The sequence below is a fragment of the Aethalodelphis obliquidens genome, unplaced genomic scaffold (genome assembly GCF_003676395.1).
Source record: "Aethalodelphis obliquidens isolate GAN/ISIS:26980383/991018 unplaced genomic scaffold, ASM367639v1 scaffold17, whole genome shotgun sequence".
Classification (NCBI taxonomy): Eukaryota; Metazoa; Chordata; class Mammalia; order Artiodactyla; family Delphinidae; genus Aethalodelphis; species Aethalodelphis obliquidens.
The window spans coordinates 1,118,174-1,141,386 of record NW_020837961.1 but is presented as its reverse complement, the minus strand read 5'-3'; the positions used below and the strand labels follow the sequence as shown (position 1 = coordinate 1,141,386).

General features: G+C 38.5%; 1 protein-coding gene across 5 annotated transcripts in view; it reads left to right on the top strand.

Annotated features, from left to right (window-relative positions):
* The window catches only part of PDGFC (platelet derived growth factor C), a 225,052-nt gene that overhangs the window by 93,449 nt on the left and 108,390 nt on the right, over nt 1-23,213 (top strand). Inside the window, exon 2 of one of the 5 annotated variants that reach the window (XM_027116807.1) lies at nt 21,609-21,669. The exons of the other annotated variants lie outside the window; for them this stretch is intronic. The gene's annotated coding sequence lies outside the window, so the exon portion shown is untranslated. The remainder of the gene's footprint in view (nt 1-21,608; nt 21,670-23,213) is intronic. 5 annotated transcript variants of the gene reach the window in all.

Sequence of the window (23,213 nt, the reverse complement as noted above, 5' to 3'; positions counted from 1 at the left end):
ATGTCTTTCATCTAAAGGTTTATAATTCACATGTAGGGACTGCAAAGATTCTTTTTGGGAGAGGTTTGCCTAAGCCAACCTGAACTCCCAGCAACTTGAAGCCTACAGATCGCGTCGTTCTTTTCTAAGAAAACATTGATAAGATTCTACTTTTGTAGAATTCATTAGGGGATTTAGTGTGGCTCGTGACAGCAAGGTGATCCTTTTGTACGTGTGGAAAATCACTTTCACGTAAGATATTTGCTGCGGAGAATCTGAGGTCCCTGTCTGCTAAGCCTCGGCTTCTCTGCATTTGAGGTTTGGGTCAGATAAGAGTCTCTTTACCCGCTCACAGCTACTTGAATGTACTTGTTAACTCAGCATGATTGTTTAGCGTCATTTCTGAGAAAACTGCAACTTTTAAATTGATCTGAAATAGACATTGTGTAGCTTACAGAGCTTGTACAAAACAGAACAAAGCCATCGTCATTCTCTCAATACAAACACAGACTCTCTGTAGATGACAGATCTCTGATATTAACAATTATATCCATAAAGATATATGTATATATTTAAATCAGCTCCAGAAACCAATGCTTAAGCCCAATAAAAATATAGCCTAGTGTATTTATATTTTCCTCAAAGTATATGGATTTTAAATAATTATGACAGTCTGTGGTTTCGTGACTTATTTCTATTACAAGGAAAAGGGGGAAAGTAAGGATGAACAATCTTTCAAACCTCACAAATGTTAAATATACATTATGTCAGCTGATTTTATCGAACTAATATAAAGCATTACTATGGCATCGTGTAAATGTGACGTTGTTGTGGAATCTAAGCATATTTGAATGTAAGATCTAGCTGCCGGGTTTGCTTTCCCATGGGTTTCCTCTAATCTTGCTTCGTTTTTTTTCTTGGAGGCAATCTCCAAGCAGGACATGACTTAAAAGAGGGGAAGGGGTGCTTAGGGATCCACAGTAGAATACACGCCTTTAATTCTTCTGCTGAAAGTCAGGGTGGATTAATTCTAAGTGGTCTGTAAGAGGTGGACATCCTTAACTTCCCCTCAGAACTGGTGCATGAGTGATGTTTGCCAAAAGACCCAAGGTATCTTGTGGGTGTGCTTGGATTTAGGTAGATACTCAGTAAGAGTGAAAGCCTAAATAAAGGGCCCCTATCAGCTCTGATGATATTGTTAATAAGTTTTCAGTGAATAGAAATAACAATTTAGAAAATAGCAATTTAGACAAGCAGCTACTTGAGTTTTCTTTAAGATACTGAGAGGGAGAAAAGAAAGTCCCGGATCATTACAGATGCCCTTGTCCTCGTCAAGAAGAAAGTTCAGAATACACATAAGACCGCTATAATTGAGGGTCACTGGAATTATTCTAGCTAATTTGTTTTCTTCTGCATAAGGTAAATGGGCAGTGTAGTCGATCAAGGCAATGATATTTGAATGCATTATTCTTCTTTTAGTTTTTGGCTGCATTGAGTCTTTGTTACTGCACACGGGCTTTCTCTAGTTGTGGCGAGCGGGGGCTACTCTTCGTTGCGGTGCGCGGGCTTCTCACTGCGGTGGCTTCTCTTGTTGCGGAGTACGGACTCTAGGCGCATGGGCTTCAGTAGTTGCGGTCTGTGGGCTCAGTAGTTGTGGCTCGAGGGCTCTAAGCGCAGGCTCAGTAGTTGTGGCGCACGGGCTTAGTTGCTCCGCGGCACATGGGATCTTCCCGGACCAGGGCTCATACCCATGTCCCCTGCATTGGCAGGCGGATTCTTAACCACTGCGCCACCAGGGAAGTCCCTGAAAGTTTGCATTTTAAAAGCATGTCACAAAAAGAGTTAACATAGCCCCTGCCCCTGAAATTGCTTGTTCTTGGGGTAGGCTAATCGGAAGCCTGTGAAAGAGAGGGTAATGTGGAAGGCTAGGATGAGACGAAGACCAAGGGTCTGAAGATCACCTGGGTGTGTTTTCAGTTCCAGCCTCTGAAAAACCCAAATGGCTTTCATCCAGTGATTTTGATCCTATCATATCATGGTGCTTAGTTATATAGTTCCCATCTGTAAATTAAAGAGCTGGACCTGAGGTCCTCTGAGGTCTTTTCCAACTGTACAATATTCTGAAATAATAGGGAAATACAGCAGTATATAAAAGCATGCCGTCTTGTTTGATGTAGACAAAGACAAGAAAAGTGCATAGGAATATTAGAAGAACGATGATGTCAAGCCAGAGTTACTGAGTGACATTTCCTCTGTTGTATTGTGGTCCTGAAAGCTGCAGGTTTCTTAACAATGCAGTAGCAGTTCATTTAAATTTGTGCTTAAAATGGCTTTACGGAAATCTATTTCAAAATCTACTGCTGGTTACTTTTAGTGAAAAGATCTCCACTGAGTCAAATTTTAGCTTTTTAAGAAGAGAGAAGAATAATCTTTATCAACACACAACTTTCTATAATTGTAAACATTGTGTGTGGCATCTTTTAGCCTCTGAACCCTGTGTGGTTATATATTTAAGATGATAATTTTAAATATCTTACAGTATGGTTCTGGAGTCTTTTTAGGTTGTCTTATATTTGGGGCATTAAATGCTCATTTAAGGATAAGTGCCTTAATAGTTCTTCACATTAAGTGAATTATACAGTGTTATATTTTTGTATTACTATGACTTCTTAGAAATAGGTTTTTGAGTCTTGATGCAGTTTGTTTTCCCTAAAATATTTTTGTCAGAAAATTCCTTGATTACAATTTAAAAAGGGATTAAAAGACAGACAGTGAATGGCAAAGATTGAAGACTCAAAGTAAAATCTTGTCAAAGTAAATACAAAATAGATTTTTCAGTTGTGGAATAATGAAACAGTTGGATACATAAGACTTGGAAGACTTATTACTATTTGAGATATAAATACCTAGTTTGGAAAGTCTGCCTGGTAATATAGGGTCATAAAGCTAATTGATAACTTTACTTTGGAGATTACTGGAGGCTTTGAATGAACTATACTTCAGGAGAGGAAAATAGTGTGTTATTGTTTAAAATCAAAACAATGAAAATCTGCATGTTCTACTCAGTAGCTAAAAAATGTCCATAAATCATGGTTAAGAATACTGGAATTTGGAATAAATGCCCCATGTTTGTGTAACGGCCTAAAGACGGATCAGAAGCTTTGTTCTTTATTATTAATGTACTGTATTTTTAGTTACACTGAGCAGTTTGGTTTTCTTGTGCCTTTGGAGAATTCATTTTTTGTTATCTGTGTCACTGTTGGGCTTTTCTCTAAGGGGAGGGCTTTAAGAAAGGAAGCAACTTAAAAGAGGAAACAAGGAATTAAAATCTAAAATGCTTTACTTTCTCCCCTCGCCTCTGCCTTTGCTAGATGGGATGAGATGGTTGAGGCCATATTTTGGTAGATTTTTGTTATCTGTAAGTGAAAGTGAGTCTTTCAAATACTTTGTGAAGATAATAAAAATTAGTTACTCTCATCAACTAGCAGGGACAAAGCTTTCCTTATTGTGACATCTGAAGAGAGAGTGATGTAAGGGTTGAATGTTTTTCAGACTAAACTTCTAAGGTTTATCAAGGTTTTCAGTGAAGAGCAGTAAGGAAACCTCCAGAAGGAAGAAAAATGGGAAAAGAGGGAACTCAGTTTTGAACAGATATTATGTAGAAAACACTCTATAAGGCCACTGATGTTATCTACATTTACAGACAAATTATCTGGGGCACAGAGATGTTATATAAATTAGTCATGATCGCATCGTTAAGCCAGTGTTTGAGGAGGTTCAAAGTCAGACACATCTCAAGTGTTTAGGAGCTATAAGATGTCAAGCACTATGTTAGGAAATGCAAAGAGAAAGGAAACATAGAAATGCTTTGTAGGAATTCCTTCTGGTGGTGAGTCATTATTCTTTAATTCTGAAGTTCCCGCTCTATTCATTTATTACAGAAAAGTATTGGAGATGGAACTTATAGGCTGTGCAAAGATTCTATCCCAGTTAGAGGGAATGGAAGTCAGAAAGCTTTGGAATACTAGACCAGTGATTTTGTTCTGCTTTAGTCTGCAGTAGGAAGCCACAAATATCTTTGAGCCGTAGAATGATATTATTGATTGGAACATTACTCAGCCATAAAAACGAATGAAATAATGCCGTTTGCAGCAACATAGCTGGACCTAGAGATTATTGTACTAAGGGAAGTAAGTCAGACAGAGAAAGACAAATATCATATGATATCCCTTATATGTGGAATCTAAAATATGACCCAAATGAACTTATCTACAAAACAGAAACAGACTCACAGACATAGAGAACAGACTTGTGGTTGCCAAGGGGGAGGGGTGGGGCAGGGATGGATTGGGAGTTTGGGGTTAGCAGATGCCAACTATTACATACAGGATGGATAAACCCCAAGGTCCCACTGTACAGCACAGGGAACTGTATTCAATACCCTGTAATAAACCACCATGGAAAAGAATATGAAAAAGAATGTATATATGTATAACTAAGTCACTTTGCTGTACAGCAGAAATGAACACAACACTGTAAATCAACTCTACTTTAGTTTTTTAAAAATGATATTATTTAAACAGATTTGTGAACTCTAATTTTAAATCATTTTTGTGGTGCATTTCATGTCTGGTAGAATCCATTCTGCCGTATTTTGGTTGCATCCTACTTTTCCCAGCCAATCTGTGATGACTGGATCAAAGTACCCACTACCCCATCCCACCCTCTTCAACCAAAGGCCGTTTCATCTCCTCTCCTTTCCCCGATCTGAATCCCAGGTAACTGTCTATCCATCCCACCCCTTTGCTCATGCACAAATATTTAAGTGCTTTCCCCGCACGGGCCCAGGGGTGGGGTACGTCTTGGAGTGAAATGTGGTAGGGCCAGTGCCGTTCTGTGCCGGAGGAACTTACCTCCCGGTTGGGTGGGTGGGCAGCAAAGAGCTGATGAGTCCAGGTGCACTTCCCGTATGTGTCGTCAAAGAAAGACGCGCTCAGTATCGCATGCTCCGAGAGGGGTCCTGTCCCACCCTGGAGAACCAGGGACAGTCTCCATGGGCAGAGGAGAGCTGAAGGGTGAATGGAATTAACTAAGCAAGAGATTTGGATGTGGATGGAGGGCTAGGGTGGCTTGAGGACCCCCGAAGTGATGGTGTCAGGGGAGGAAACAGCATAGTGCACTTATTCTGCTTTTGCTCCTTCTGAATTTCTTAGCACTCAGGGTTTGTAACCAGCGTTAGGTTGCACTGAATACAAGTGTGAAGTAGGGTATTCTGCTTTGCCGCCCTTCCTGACTGTGCACCCGTACAGCACCGAGATTTCTGTTTTTACCCCCCAACAATGTTTGCCTTATAGTATTTGCTCAGCAGACACTTGATTACAGTATAGAGTTTTGGCAAGATGTGGAGTGGAGTCCAGAAGGAAGAAAGAACTTTTATAAAAATAATCTACACCATACATCACTAACCCTATTATAACTTTATCATTTACTTAGAATGATTAAGTTATGGTTATCTGAATGTGCCGTTTAAAATTTGTCATAGGTAATTTTTGAAACAGTTTTATTATGTCTATTTATTTATATTTATTTGGTTGTGCCGGCTCCTTAGCTGCAGCTCACGGGCTCCTCAGCTGTGGCTCACGGGCTCCTCAGTTGCGGCTCACGGGCTCCTTAGCTGCGGCTCACGGGCTTCTCAGTTGCGGTTCACGGGCTCCTCAGCTGCGGCTCACGGGCTCCTCAGCTGCGGCTCACGGGCTCCTCAGTTGCGGCTCAAGGGCTCCTTAGCTGCGGCTCACCGGCTCCTCAGCTGCGGCTCACTGGCTCCTTAGTTATGGCATGTGAACTCTTAGTTGCAGCATGCATGTGGGATCTAGTTCCCTGACCAGGGATCACACCCAGGCCCCCTGGATTGGGAGTGTGGAGTCTTAACCACTGTGCCACCAGGGAAGTCCCTGTCATAAGTAATTTTTAGATTAAAAGAGAGCAATATTAAAAAATGAAACTATTTCTTTCATACCTAGAAGAGTATGTAGACACTATTTCATTGTTAGGTGATATTGAAATGATTAACTTGAGACATTTAAATAAGTGGGCCACTCTTTTTTAGATGAGGTATTGTTTTTGACTGTTGAAAAGCATAATAGAGCTATATTTGATCTGTGAATTGAAGATATATGTCTTAACTTGTACTCTTACAAGAGGACAGGGTATTGTGCTTAGGTATTATACTGGCATTTTTTGCATTGACGGTGTTTCAGCAAATGAAGATATGCTGTTAATGATGAGAAAAAGTTTTATAATTTTAATAAAGCTACTCTTATCCTAGCATAGTATGATAAATAACATATATTTTTAGCATATTCCAAAGTTCTCACTGGAAATTCTACATTATGAAGAAGGGATCATAATCTCAGTTACGGTCTCATATTTAAAAGAGTTATGCGGTGAAGTCAGGAGAAATCATGGCAGCCACGACCCTCGGCAGTGTGAACCGTGACTCCTGTCTTGGAGGCCGCCTCAGGTTTTCTCCTCTTAGTGCCATCTGTAAACCCTGCCGGGGTCATGTGTAATTCTCTGTGATTCAGTTTGCTCAGCTATTAAACGGGAGACTCTACAGTAGTTATTTCAAAGGTGTGTTGGCAAGAGTAGACAGAGTAAGTCATCTGAAGTGTAGGATTTTTCCCTATATTTTTATAATTGAAAATATTGTGGGGAAGTGATTAGGAATAGATCGTCTTTCAGTAAGTTTGTAAAGGGCACGCACAGGGAGACTTGTTATCTGCTTACTCAGGTCATTGCTTTGTTTTCTTTTTCGCTGCACAGCCAGGCATTCGTGTTCGATTCTGTTTCTGTTCCCACTCTATGTGTTCTTCCTCAGGAGCCTCTATCATTCTTAGGTTGGTTCTCCATCCTTTGTGTTCTCTGTCTACTAACTTCTCCCACAGCTCAGGGGTGATGTTTCCTCAGGATCCCAGTTTTCATTTTACAAACATGTAAAAGAGTTTTAAAATTCTTTCGTCACGTTTCTGTGCTCAGTCGCTTTTGAGATGCCTTTTCCTCTAATCTGTTGGGCTAATATTACCTTTTTCCTGGGCTGCAGTGATTTTATCATAGTCTCCATAGATTTATTTTACCACTTAGCTTGACTGAGTGAAGGGACATCTGGTAGACCTGGGGTTTGCTGGAGGTCAGGCTGTGTGGATTTTTAAGGGCTCAGCGTCCACCTGAATGATGGTCACATTCCCTCTTCAACTCTGTAGATAGAAGGAAGGTTAATAAGCGTTAGATCCAGCCCAGTTCCCAGTGAGCTGGGCTACCCTTAAGCATTATTGCCTTCAATTCTGTTATTCTGATCAGAAGGAGGACGTTACTGACATTTGTAAGTTTCACGGCGTGCACTGACCAGCCGTGTTCCTGGATGCACTCTGCTCGGAACAGCATAGCATTCTGAAAAGACACGTGCACCCCGGTGACCACAGCAGCACTGTTTACAATAGCCAGGACGTGGAAGCAACCTGAGTGTCCACCAACAGAGGAGTGGATAAAGAAGATGTGACACATATATACAATGGAATATTACTCGGCCGTAAAAAGAAATGGAATAATGCCATCTGCAGCAACATGGATGGACCTAGAGATTCTCATACTAAGTGGAGTGAGTCAGACAGAGAAAGGCAAACACCATGTGACATCACTAACATGTGAGATCTAAAACAAAAGATACAAATGAACTTCTGGTTGGCAGTTTTAACCCCTGACATCGGTCTTAATTCTGCTCACAATCATCAATTAGTTTTGCTTTGTTTTCTGATAATTGCAATATCTACATGGTCATGCACATACATACACCTAAAATGATGCTGGCCATTTCAAAAATAAGTTATCAAATAGAGAAATGTTTATTTTTTCTGGCATGTATCCAATGTTTTTGACCAAGAGGCAGCTGGAGGGAAGATGCAGTATCTTCCTTCTTTTTTTATTCAGGTGGGTCAGCTTTTTCAATTTCTTGAGCCGAATCATAGGTAAACTACTGATTTATATTTTATGTCGCTGCCTTCACTATATTGTACGCGTAAATTCGCCCCAGATTGTGTGAGATCTGTTTCGCTAGTCATAGTTTTTGTTGTATTTGAGTCTTCATTGTTCTACAGCGTCTGTCTGAGAAACCACCTTAAACTAAAGTTGTTCTTATGTTTCAGTCTTCAAACTGGATGTTTAATAAATGTTTTAAATATTTTTAAAAAACTGATATATGGTCTATGATCTATAATTTTACTTTTTTGATTCTTTGAAAATGGTCATCTTTACAGTATGTATTAAATTTTCTTTCCACATTTATGACAGTTTATTAACTCTATAATACATAGCTGTACATGTTTACGATTATACAACTGGGCAGTTACACAATTCTTACAACATTTTTTGAACATCTTGTAATTTAATGTCTCATATTAGAGCTAATGCCCAAAGGGCCATTAGGCTGTTGATTTCGATTTTAATGCAGAAGATACTTCGTGTCTGGACTTTGGTCGTGCCACACCCTCTTCAGCCTTGAAAATCTCCTGATCACTACTTCTGCAAGTGACAATATATGCATATATGCCAGTAAACTCCTAATCTGTTATATCGTTGTAATCCATGGACGAGCGTGGGCTTTCATATTTCTGACCAGGAATGACTTGTGATAGTTTCAAACAATTTAGTAAAAGTAAGAAAAGATCTTTGCAGCACTCGGACTTTAGTATTCATTGAATTACTTTGCATATTTAATTTTGCCGTCTTTGCTCAAACCTGACATTTTTCTTTTTTTTTATCAAGCGGCAAGACCTACCTATGCATTATATGCTTTCCACAAATGTTTATTAAGAGCATAATAAGTCCAAAGAATGTGCTAGGCCCTTCGTATAAAACAATGAACGCATCAGCTTTGGTTCCATCCTCATGGCCTTACAGCCTTTATTCCAGACTTGACACTGCATTACACCCGTTCATAGTTTTTACCAAGGTTTTACTCACCTGTTACTCACTAAATTGTTCACTCAAATATTCCCTAAATATTTTTTCTTACATTGAGCAACTTTTCTCTTTTTTTTTTTTTTTAAAGATTTTTTGATGTGGACCGTTTTTAAAGTCTTTATTGAATTTGCTACAATATTGCTTCTGTTTTATGTTTTGGTTTTTTGGGCCCTGAGGCATGTGGGATCTTAGCTCCCTGACCAGGGATCGGACCCTCACTCCCTGCATTGGAAGGCAAAATCTTAACCACTGGACGGCCAGGGAAGTCCCATGAGCACCTTTTCTCTTAATTGAATAGATCTTTAAAAGAAGCAGTAGGAAATATCCATGGGAACAAAATATAATTTATGTATAGTTAATATCTATTAAAGTGAATTACCAACTGTTAAATAAAGAACATGCCTTTTTAATGTACTAACGAAAATCATACTGAGAACTGCTAGTGGTACAGTTACCACGCTTTCAGAGACAGTGGTCTAGAGCAAGGGTTCCGAACTGGAACCCTTCCTTCCAGGAAGGAAGCTCACTGTCATGCTCATTCTGGGAGTTGGGGGTGAAGAGGTGAGAGCTGTGGTCAAACTATTTTTCCTCAGTCCATGCCTAGTGAGCTGCTGATATCGATGGGTGAAAAGTAGTTGGATAAGCCTAGTCTTGGCAGGAGGCAGTTATAATACATAGCACATGTTTTGTGTATTTTGTCAATATCATGGTGCATTTAGCATTATATATACTTTCTTTCAGTGTAAGAGGTTTTTTTTTTTTAACAAAAGGCTAACAGTCCAAATGAATGTTGTCATTCACAGCCATCCTAAAATGCATATGCTTAATTGCTTACTGTGTGCAGAACAATCCTTGTCAAAGATGGAATCATCTGAAATTCGATATTCCGTCGCATTAACATGGAATGTCGAAAAGGAAAACACACTAGAGTATATTTTGTGGCCTGAAGTAATCACCAGTCTAGTTAAGGAGATAAAACTTCAGCATATCCTCCAAGTAAAGAACAGTGAAGGCCTCCAAGCTTAAACTTCAGAATGAGTGAGTCTGACTGATGTGCCCTGGGCGCTCAGAGGGGATGAGGTCATTGTGCGTGATGGGTCCAGGGCTGTCCGACTCTGCCGCTGGCCCTTTGAAGCTCTGAGTCAACAGCGTTATTCCAGTTGGAGCGCATCAAAGCGGTACCACCAGAAATGTCTGCTAATGTGTGTGCTAGAAAAAACAAGCCCTTACTCAGGTTTTGGGATTTGAAGACCTAGCCTTGTTTGCAATTTTTCAGGCCACGACCTCATTGCTCTGCTTTCCCAGAAATCCACACCTGTGGCACGTTGTTGACATTTGGGTTTAGTGATGTGGGTGCGTGTGTGTATACGTATTGTATATGTACAGATAAATTTCAGTATATTATCATATTTATGACAAACATGGTTAAGGACAGCAGCTGTGACTATTGAGTTAAAGGGGTCCCCAGGTGTAACCAGAGTGGGCAAAACTATTATTTTTAATCTAAGTGGTAAATAGAGGTTTAGTGATCTTATGTGTGGTTTTTTAAAGAGGTTTATTTTTATAATCTTGCTAGTTTTTTTTGTTATCTATTCTTTAATTAGTTTTATTCCTTTAAAATATGCCATTTGATTATTGAGAACCAAAACAGTGTAGATTTCTCAGAAAAACTATTTGAGAACTAGACCCCAGCGTTATAGGACAGGCACAGGTGCGTAAGTTAAAAGCCTGCAATTGATACATCTTTGGTGACACCTTTATCTTTCTGTGGACACACACGATCAGGATTCCCACGTTCATTTACAATAATACTGAAGTGTTATCGCCTAGCCTATAACTTTTTAAAAAGTAACTTTTATTTAAGCTTGTGGCTAAAGTACTTAAGCAGTATATTCTCTTTAATAAATTTTCCTGGAGTGTGTCTTAACTCATTTTCACTTGAATTAAATATTTAAACGCGCTTTATATTAATCCATAAACAAACACCTAAATATACAGGTATTGAGCAAAAATGATTGAAAGTTTTAAAATAGAAGACAGTTGTAACAGATGAGTTCTCTTATGCGTGGCCCATTAAAAGGGTCAATTTCTTCATTCACTTTTTAAAAATTATTATACCTGCACCATTTCTTACCTTCAACCAAAAGCGTAAAACAAAAACTCAGAATGACACAGTAACTTCTTGTGTAGCCTTACTGGGTGCTTGTGATTGCTTGTTTGTTTCCATAATTTACAGTCTTTACCAGGAAAATAGTTTTAAATCTAATCCTTTTTAGGCCTTTTCGTCTATAAATTGCCTAGATTTGTTCCAGTTCCTTCCGTTTGTCTCTTTGCTTCGTGCTCCTGTTTGCAAGGAATTTCTTACACACTTCCCATCCTCAGCTGATTAAAACTCTCGCGTTGGCATCTCCCTAAGAGAATTTGCAGTTGCTCCTACAGACAGCGGTTTATTGGAAGGAATACTGAGCATTATGGCCTTTTCCGCCCCACGTTGGTTCTCTTTGCACCGTAGTCTCGACACAAAAAAGCTTCTGCCTGTGAAGCGTTATTCTGTTGACCTACAGGATTTTCCTCCACGTTGACTTTTAGTATTTTGAATCACTCAGCATTCAGTGTTTTCTATGATCTTTTCCCCTTTACTGTTTCCTTTGTCCAGTTTCTTCAAAGAAACTTTGCAACCATTTTATAAAGCATAGCTTTTGTTGTCATATAACTATAGCAAGATAGAATATACAAATCAATGGCATTAAAATTGGGCTAGACTTTGGAATACTGTGTGAACATGGACGGGTGAGGAAGTCATTTAGTTCCCCATAAGAAGTGGTTCTGTATTAAGGATTTCTTAATCTTCATGGTGTTTACCTATCAGGGGCATCGGGACTGAGCATTCTTTTGAAGCACTCATTCCATATTTCTCTTTTAAAACAATAAGTTTGTAATAAGCCTTGTGGAAACAACTTTGTAATATCTATTTATAGGTGAAGAGAATAAAAGCCATTTAAATACGGCAGGGATAACATCTTCTTCAAGAAGATTATGGGGAAGAGTGAGTTTCACAGAGACAGCGTACTGGAGAGGAAAGTTCTTAGAAGCAGGAGATAATTATGTGCTGTGCTCATCTTTTCACTCCATATTTAAGACAAAAACATTTCTTTAAGTTCACTTCAGCCTTGTGGCTTTATAACACTATGAAATTTGTCTGAAACACTGTAAACTTTTGTCCTAAAGAAATTCCTTTGGATGAGATAAATGGGGAGAAGAAAAAGAAAATCCTATTAAGGTAAAATGAGAGAGAGAATAAAGAAGACTCTTTAAAGTGTAATAAATGGGTAGAAAAAAGTGAAGGGAAGAAGAAATAGGAGGCCTGAGCTGGGGAAGTAAGTCAATCATTTTTGTTTGTAGACTCTCCTGGTTTGGCTGTGACTCCAGTCCTTTTGGTATCCTCTTAATGGATAACAGGATCACAAAACTATAAAACTGTTAAGACAAACAGTCTGACTATTGTGTAGTTACATTTAAGGCATATTGTTAGATGAATATGAATTTATTAATTCAACAGATACATATTGTGCACTTCCTGTGGACAATGTATTACTCTAGTTGCTGGGAATGTAGCAATAAACAGTCCAGACAGGATGCCAGCTTTCGAGGGACTCACCTTCTGGTAGGGAGAGAAGGGCAGTGAAGCAAATGCATGTTACATAAGATGATTTCAGGTAAGTACCGAGGAAAAACCTGAACGCAGCGTGATGACGAACCCATTGTAAATAGCGTGAAAAACTCCTATTCATGACAACTACACAACTGCTGCCTTTCAGTTCGTGTGAAAGAAGGTGTGTGAGACCTTTGTGAAGATAATTGAAATTGTATTGAAATAGTAGCTGGAGAACTGTTAATGCTGTGCGGGTGGATTAAGTGAGACAGCGTCTCTTCTGGTGATGGGAGCCAGCCAAGCTTTAGAACACTTTGACAGCTGACAGTTTTGAGGGCTATATGCAGTGGTTACTTTCTCCGCTGTGCATCTGTTTTTATTCCCCACCCTTGGACTTGGCTTTGGGATGTTGTCACAAATCTGACGTTGGCATTTCCTAGCTGACAGGAGCACACTCCTCAGCAGTTTTATACTTGTTCCTTCCATTTTCAGTAGCTGTCTTTGGAGTTGTTCAAATCGTCTTTAAAAAAAAGGAATACATAAACTGTACATAAATGAAGAGAGAAATACCATGCTTACTGGTGGGCGAATTTAACATTACAGTTATGTAAAGTATCCTCTCATAATTTTATAAATTCAGCATAATTTCAATGAAATTCTTGTAGAATTTCATGGAACTTGATTAGCTAATCTGAAAACTGACGTAGAAATGTAAGGGGCCATGAGTAAGTAACCAAGGCATTGAAGCGTATTATAAAGACATAATCACCATGTGGTGTTTTTTGTATAAGAATAGGCACATAGTACATGAAAAAGAACAAAAAAACAGAAATTGGTTTATGTACATACAGCAATTTGATTTGCGAGACAGAGAAGACAGAAATGTTTAGAATATTGGCCATCCATATGGGAAAATAAATGAAATTAAACATGGTTCGTACCGTACACAAAAACCTTTTTTAAGAAACATTCAGGGGTGAAATATAAAAGAATATCCCTTTGACCTTATAAGCTATAGTTCCTTAAATAAGACGTGAAACACTCAAAATTGACTACTAATATTAAACTTTTGTGTATACGTGTGTGAAAAAACCGTACCAGCGTTTTAAAAAAAATCAGAAACAGCTTCCCTGTTCCTTGTGTTCACTTAAAAATTCACTCTGATAAAACCAGACATGAATAGGCATATTTGGCGAAGTGTGTTTACTTCCTAAGTTTGTTCCCTAAGGAGGTATGGGATTTTCAGTATTGATTTTAATACAGAAGATTTGTTTCACTTATAGGTGTGTCCAAGTAGTACACGAATATGCTGTTACTCGCAGGTGGCAAAACTCTGGTCACAGAACAGGAAGAGCAAGGTTGCTGTCTGATCAGACTGAGTAATCCATACTGAAGACAGTTGCAGACGCAACGGTAACCAGTATGTATGGAGCACTAAGCGTGTCCTAGGCCACGTTTTATTTTAAAATCATCTCAGTCATATTAAATTGGCCACGTAGTGTCATAAACAAGAGTTAAAGTAAAAAATAAGGAGATCTGGAGGCTAACTGGCTGGTGAAATGGTGATTCCGTTTATAGAAATGAGAAAAAAAAAGTAGAAGAGGATCTAGACCTTATACGTAAGTTTGGAGTAGGATACATTGATTTACAGGACTAGTCAGACACTTGGGAATGGGATTGTGACTTGGGAGAGAGTTCTGAGCTACTGCTCTAGATTCAAAGAGCACATGCTTGTGGAAGATACGGACTTCAGTCCAAGAAGTAAGGTCGCCAAGGATTTGGGAACATAGAATACTGAGGACAAATTCTTGCAGAAGAAGGAACTCTAGGTAGAAGAGGATGCAGTTCTGCAGCATCTAAGATGTCTAAGGTAGGAAAGGAAGTAGGAAGAGGCGCCGGGTAGCACGATCAAATGAAGCAGTAGGAAGAGCAGTCGGTAACTGTCATGTCGTCCCATTGGTGGACGGTAGCAAACTATTATAAAATCAGCCTCTGAAAATGTATGAAAAAATAGTAGGCTTCTGACTTTGGAGAGTTATTTTTATATATCCATTTTTTCCTTGGGTAATTTTTGTTCATTGTAAAACATTATTAAATGAATTCTTTAACAGATGCACTTACCTTTTCAAAGCTGGTGACAGATAATCCTTAAATAGCAGTGTTTCCACAGGAATCATTTTGAGAAAAATTTGTTTTTGTAGTAATAAAATTTTATTTGACTTTAAAATGACCTGTGAAAGAATGAAGTTCCCAGCTCAAGAATTAGTTTTACGTTAGCTAAAAATATTCCGTCTGAACTTTCAAAATGCTCCTTTTTCTTTTTAATGACAGGTATGGCTGATAGTTGCATGACATTCATAGTATTTAATATCCTGCCTTTATTGCCACAAAATACTTATTCATGCAGTTTCTTCACATGACATTACTTTGTCAGCGAATCCCATGATTTGGTCTTTGGGGCTTGAATTTAACTTTCACATTTTTCTTTGACACTTCCATAGATTCTTAGCACTGCATCAGTTCTTTCATATTGGGGGTTTATGGTTTTAATTTTAAGAACTCTGTTTAAAATATTAAAACTAGCTATAATCACATGCTTGTGAACAGCAAGAGAGACACATCACTTAAAACAGGAACGCCCTGAGGTTATAGTGAGCGTTTGTCAATTCTCTAAGCCTTCTCTAGGTGATTTACTGCTTTGCTTGAGGTCAGAGCCGGCTGTGGGACCCTTGGTGGCTAGGTTCGCTTGCACTGATTGGCACGTACACTTGGCCTTGGCCGTGATGTCCACGTAGCGCTTCTGCCAACTTCCACCTGGAGCTTCACCGGCCACCACTGTCTCCTGAAGCAAACGGAGACCTTAAGTGACTACGGAGACTCAGGATATGCCTTTCAAAGTCACTTAGTTTAAGAGGTAGAACGGTCACCTAGCATTGTTGCTTAGCGCTTTGTGCTTCAAGTAATGACACCCGAGTGTGGAGCAGTGAGCCCGGGCCCACCAGGCTGCAGCAGCCCGGCTCCTGTCTTACGCCCTGGACTCAGTGGACGGTCAATGAATATTTGTTGACCGCAACATTTAGGCATAGCTCTGAAGTCTAATTCTACTTAGAATATGTTCTGTCCATGATTTACTAAACATGTCAGCTTCATATGCATGCTAAGATATTTTATTCTTGACTAAAACATGAAATTTGGGGGTGAAGACATTTTTAAAATTATAATTGAACTGCTTTTTAGGACTTTTATTATATTGGACTGTTTATACCCTACTGCGTGCTATACTTCTTATGGAGTAGGAGAATATGAAAGATACGAAGGAGATCACGGTTACTGAAGTCTCTTCTCCCCCTCACTTACACTCGACAGCGACAAGTAGAGAATGATGATGATTCCGGAGCCTTGCATGAGCCTGAGTCCAATGCTGATTGAATTTGTACTCACTGTGCACTGTTTTCCCATACATTTTCTGTACCATGCTCACTAAAGAAAGAACCTACCTACTGTACATTTGTCAAGAAAAAACCGTTTTAGTTAATACTATCGAGTAAAATATTCAACTACCTACAGAGGACTTAAATATATACAGTACTGTTGTGTTTTTAAACTTTCTCTAATCTCCCTTATGAAATAGAAAGTCTGGTGAAAGATTTTAATTGCATTATAACACTTCTTTAAGAAGCAAAAAATAACAGCATATGCAATCTTTGTGATAACTGCTTTTCAGCCTGACTGAACGGGCTTTTGGGTTGTTAAAACCAAAAGTAGATGAAAATTTCTAATGCTGTCTTAAGCATCTTCTGAAAATGAATCGGTCACCAAAGAACTAGGATTGAATTAGATCTGCTTCATGCTATCTGACCCCCTGCATGGCTCAGGAGAACCACAGCCCATTTCAGAGTCCGTGAACTCCTGTTACTACCCACCCTAAGGGTACAGTTACAGCTGCCCCAGAAGAAGGCAGTTTTGTTATCAATCCATGCCTGCAGGTGGGAGCATCTTCCCTGGGGGCAGGGGGGGCACATTGATAAATACCATTTTTTTAATTCTCTGTGCTTATGATGTCTTGTTAGAAGTTAGACGTGTTCTCCTTGGTGGAGCAGTGATACCAGAGTCTCCCTAACAGTATTTCTTCCTGGTTCAGTCTAGGAAGGTTGTATCTTTCTAAGGATTTGTCCATTTCTTCCAGGTTGTCCATTTTGGTGTATAGTTGCTTGTAGTAGTCTCTTATGATCCTTTGTATTTCTGTGGTGTCAGCTGTAACTTCTCCTTTTTCTTTTTTTTTTTTCTTTTTTTTTTCTTTTTCATTTCTAATTTGATTGATCTGAGTCCTCTCCTTTTTTTCTTGATGGGTGTGGCTAAACATTTATCAATTTTGTTTATCTTCTCAGAGAACGAGCTTTGGGTTTCATTGATCTTTGCTATTGTTTTCTTTGTATCTATGTCATTTATTTCTGCTCTGATCTTTATGATTTCTTTCCTTCTACTAACTCCCTAACAGTATTGCTGTAGGACAGTTCACGTGAGTGCCTGACAGTTACTTGTCCACAATTAGTGCTCAAACGTTGGTAATTGCTCTGTCCTTTGCACTTATAAACTATTAGAGTAAACAATCCTTCTTGTTAAAAAACTATCTTATATTCTTTTATGTATACATTTCTTTTACATATATGTGTTCTTTTCCCAATTCTTTTCCATTAGAAATTATTATAAGATATTGAGTATAGCTCCCTGTGCTATATAGTGGAACCTTGTTTATCTATTTTATACATAGTAGTGTGTGTGTGTTCCTCCCAAACTCCTACTTATCTCCCCCACTCCTTCACTATCCCCTCTGGTAACCATAATGTGTTTTCTATGTCTGTGAGTCTATTTCTGTTTTTTGTATACATTTCTTGATAACAAATCTTTAAAAGTTCTCCAGAAAAGAGAATATTTGAAGAGTATCACTGAAAAGTGAATGTAAAGAATTCTTAGATTGTTCTAAATTACACATTTTAGATACATTTTTCCAGGAAATATTTTAAACACTTTTATACAGTTGCACTGGAAGTCTGAAATATTGTCATTATTTTTATGTAAAAAACATGCTACACCTACTATATGTGTATGTGTGTATATGTGTATATATGTGTGTGTATGTATGTCTATACATACGTATATATTTTATTTACTCCAAAACTCAAGTTAGTCTTTCAGAATAATTTTCTTTTTTAATCCCTGATTGCTAAATTGTTTACTTTTTTGCACTGATGCTGTTTTACCAAAATGGCTCTGTGTTCGTTTTGCTTTATAATGGACAAGTTATTTTTGAGCACAGCCTTCTTAGCCTTGATTTCATAGATAAAAGGTGCATGGATAGTTTCTAGGGACTGGATGGATATTCTGAAATGATATGCTATTTTGTGAAAATTATGAGAGTCTGTATTTAGATATATAATTTTCTGGCTTGAACATTCATATCTTTCATCAGGTTCTCAAGACTTTCTCAAGCCACGGTTTAAAAGGATCAAAAAATAGCTCTTGTTATACTTGGTTCATCAGTTCAACATTCTTGAGGAATCCTAGTTTTATAATTGGAGCAATTATAAAGGAAGAGAGGATTATAGGCATTATTTAGCAAATTATATCAAGGCTTGTTTTCTGTCTCAACAACTTCCTACGTTATTATATTCTGTATAGACCAGCCTATATCATGCTCTTCGCCATAATGGTGCTATTGTATTATCCCACCATCCCATAATGCTCACAATCAGTTCTTAACATTACCTTTTATACCTCTCATCTGGCACAGGAAAATAAAAGCATAAAGCTAACTAAAACACGTTTTGATCTTGGAATCGTGTAAGAAAGGGAATTGTGAAGTGAAAATCTCAACTTTGTCCGTGTTTCGTATATACGTGTTTCTAAAGTCTGACCAAGAGAGAATGGGGATTTTAGTTTTTAAAATAGGTACTTGACTTTTGATCTCAGAAAGGGAAAAAGAGTTTCTTCCCTGAATATGGTGCTCTATGGATGAAATCTTACAGTTGCTTGAAGGTTTCTTTTAGAGATCTCAGAGATACAGTGAAGTAATTCCAAATGTGAATTTAGTATAACTCAATTCCATAGAAACAGCTTTGATGGCGTGGCAGTAGATAGCTGGCGTCTTTGCATGTAATGTGAGGGATTTTGGTTGATTCTTCTAAAGGCCAGAGATCTTCAGGGAGCAGCAGTATGCCAGGAGTCTACCCACATGCCATCCTTTTTATCTGCTGAACTTCCTTTGTCAATGTGTTTGCAGCTGCAACATGGGCCTTTCCTGTCAACACATGTTTATTAAGTGTCTGTTTTGGGTGAGGTGTTATGTTATTTTGGTGGGGGGATACCTTAGGAAAAAAACAAACAATGAAAACAAAGCAAAACAAAAGCCTAAGCAAAATCCATGATCTTTTGGAGTTTGTTAATGAAATTACACACAGATACTTTAAAAATTGAATAATCAAGTAAGTAAATGATTATATGCGTGAGACAGCACTCACTGTGAAAGGTAAGCAGTTTTTACTTTTAGTATAGCTTCATTTTTCTATAGTTTTTAACCCTAATTGAAGGAAAACATACACTTAAGAATTCATCACACAGATGTTCAGGGTGAAAGATTTCCTTATTTAGACACAAAAGACCTGGATTGAAGGTTAGTGCTGTCATTTGTCATTTATTTATTTTTATTTTTTGACTTAAATTTTATTTTATTTTGGGGTCCATAGTAAACTACACTGTCCATTTCCCTGAGTGAAAAATTAAGAGAATTAAGAGCTAAACTTTTAAAACCAGTTCAAGCACTATCTCTTTTTTTTTTTTTTTAACATCTTTATTGGAGTATAATTGATTTACAATGGTGTTAGTTTCTGCTGTATAACAAAGTGAATCAGCTATACGTATACATATATCCCCATATCTCCTCCCTCTTGCGTCTCCCTCCCACCCTCCCTATCCCACCCCTCTAGGTGGTCACCAAGCACCTAGCTGACCTCCCTGTGCTATGCGGCTGCTTCCCACTAGCTACCTATTTTACATTTGGTAGTGTATATATGTCCATGCCACTCTCTCACTTCATCCCAGCTTACCCTTCCCCCTCCCCGTGTCCTCAAGTCCGTTCTCTAGTAAGTCTGCATCTTTATTCCCATCTTGCCCCTAGGTTCTTCCTGACCATCTTTTTTTTTCTTTTTTAGATTCCATATATACGTGTTAGCGTACGGTATTTGTTTTTCTCTTTCTGACTTACTTCGCTCTGTATGACAGATTCTAGCTCCATCCACCTCACTACAAATAACTCAACGTCATTTCTTTTTATGGCTGAGTAATATTCCATTGTATATATGTGCCACATCTTCTTTATCCATTCATCGGTCGATGGACTAAAGTACCTTTTAAATGATCTTTTATCTTCTCCCAATTAATAAGGAATTTATCATTTGTTAAGGAGTACCAAACTCTGGAAGCTGTTTATAGTTAGAGGTAGAATTAATGTCAAACTTATTGGTCCAAGCACTGGAATGGAGCCAGAATCCAGCAAATCAGCAATAATTGGTAAAAATGTCTCCCGATTCCTTGGTAGTATTAGAAAGGCCTCACAAATAACTCGTTAGAAAGTGGTTAAACAGAGAAAGTTATTAGGATTGTGACTTTGGCTGTTTTGTTGTTTTAACTTACCTTGAAATAACGTACTCTGAAAGCAATAGATATTACCAAGTTTATGAAAACAGAAGGTTCTACTCGGTGTGCTGAGTTGACTAAAGATGCTAAGAGGAAAACATACACTTAAGAATTCATCACACAGATGTTCAGGGTGAAAGATTTCCTGATTTAGACACAAAAGACCTGGATTGAAGGTTAATGCTGTCATTTGTCATTAGGGTAACCGTGTGCCCAGGTTGTCTGGGGACCGTCCTGGTTTATATCTGTGGTCCTGACACAGTTAATAATACTGCCCTCTTTCAGGGTTAAAAATGTGTTGGTTTGGACAAGAAATTATATGGCCAACTTACTGTGACGACCAACTCTATTTTTACAATAATAAAGTTTGCGTAATACATTTGGTCTTTCAGGCTGTTGAGGTAGCCGGAAGAAACCTGTGTATAAGAAGACATTTTGTAATCTGAACCTGATTTATAAGAACTAGAAAGAGGTGTATAAATATTAGTGTATTCATTTGGGCAGAAAGACTACAGTGACTTGTATACAGAGAGTGGTTTTATTTTAGTCAGTCATTCTCGAACAAATTTGGTATTACTCTTGTTTAAGTGGTTGTATAATGCCCTAGTTTCCCGGAATATGTTATGCTGAAGTCGAGGCACAACCAGACAACGAAGAATATTGAAACCTAGATTTTACTTGTGAAGAGGAGAAGGGGTAGATTCAGGTCCCTTTATCAGTCGGAAGGAGAAACTTAATTCTGCCTAAATCTGAGAAGCCATGAACTAAGCATCGTGTGGACCACAGAACCTTGGCAAGCAAGAGTCAGCTCACCCTTTGGAACTTTTAAAAATACAGTTTCTGGGACGAGATACTAGGGGATAGTTATTACTACTTCACAGGGTTGTTAAAAATATTAAAGAGATAATGTGTACGGAAACATCGGGTCCGTAACCTGCAATTTTGAGTAGCTGCTTGATAAATACTAGTTGAGTAAACGCGCAGGATCTGGGAAGAATGGAGCGTCAAGGGAATATATCCTACAAAATAATGCTCTTTCTTTAATTTTTTTCTATGCCAGCCAAGACCTCTCCCTTCCGGATTGTTACGAATGACCATGAATACGAGTTCATTTGACTGACTCAGATAACACTTATTACAAACTTTGTGCGTCTTCTCAGTCATTCAAACTATTTTGACTTCCAAAATCTGAAGCTGCAGATTCTGAACCCCTAGATCAGGATTTGAGGTCATCCAAAGACTCAATTTTACTATCTTCATCTACTGGCAGGGAGGAACTATCCCCAAGCATCTGGACTGGCATAGAAAAGAGGAGAGAGAACATTTGAAAGGTAAGCGGAACATGTATTTTATTTACTCTCCATTTTAAACGTTTCTTATACACGCTTGACATCATCTCACGTGATTAAGGTTTACACAATGAACCCTGCTAAAGCAGAGAATTTCTTTAGGTGGGATCACATTCTTACCTGATTCTTCGACGTTAGCAAGTGTAGACTTGACTGTTTTCCTTTCATAGTGGGAGTCCTCACATCCTTGTGCTTCTGAACGTCTGGCCAGTTGTGCCGGTGCTTCAGGGCTGTTTTCATATTCCTAATAATCTGCAGACTGCAGCATGCTTACTGAAACATCTCTGTTCTCAGTTGTGTATTCTCTGATGTGTTCAGGGTAGCGTCCCCTGGCATATTGCTTTGGCTGTTATGGTGTAGAGAGACTAGCAGCATGTTTCTCAAAGTGTAATTGATATTCTGGTGTTTCTTAGAGTTCTTTTGCATCCTTCATTGATACTTAACTTTCTTTGGCAGAACTTACTGAATAAAAGGTTCTTGTTCATTCCTGAGTAAAAGTCTTAATACATTTTTTTATATCAGGGGCTTTTTCTTGGTATGTCGCTTCCCCATCGTGAATCTTTTGTTCCGGATGACTTTTAACAGGATTACAACATTGCAATCAAATTTGAAAGTATGATGGCTGCTATAAAATAAATATTTTGACGGTTTGTGTGGCTCTGCAGGAATAGATCTCTGTAAATTTAAATCATGTGTTTTAAGTGATTAGTATAGTTGTTCTTCAGGCTTCTGTTATGAATATCTTTCTTTAAAAAGCCTGATCTCTACTGGAAAATAAGAGTGATAGATAGCCACATGTCAAGGTAATTAGTATTACTACAGTTGCTGTAATTAAATTAAGTACAATTTGTACTTTTTCTCCCGCCAGTTTTCTCCTGCTTCCCCTCACTCCCTGGGCATGTGTTTCCGTAACTTTGTTCCATTTCTTTGGACAATTGTTTGATTTCTTTCAGAAGAGGGATGGATGGATTTATAGGAAACGTGGGTGGAGAGTTTTCAGCATCAAAATCAGATTTCATGGGCAAGAATTTTCAAGGAAATGCTCTGTTGAGACAGGTCTGTTCCCTTGCTGGGAGGTCACGAATGCAGCTGGTCCATTTGCTGGCTGGAGATTACAGTCACGTAAACAGTGCAAATACCACGCAGAAGGATTCTTAATCTTCTTGTGGCATCTGACACCGTCCAGTCTGACAGACGTATCCTCAGAATCTTCCCTGAGATCAGAAGCTAGGGGAGTAGGTATTTTTGAATAACGTTGAAGGAACCAGTGATAAGGAGTGTCCGAGAGTCATCCCTCCTCACAAACGAAACTTCCAGTGGACTCTGTAAAGTTCAGTTCAGTTCCTGCTTTGAAATCGTGTTCAAAATTCAAAATATGTGTCTCCGTGACTCTGTTCCATCCTGTGTCTCAGCTCCTCTTTTTAGACCGCTCGTCTCTGGATCTTCGGTTTGATTTTAAAACTATTGTCTTAAAACTAGCTGTTGCTGAAGAACTCTGCTAACGGTTATATTCAGGCCAATTATTC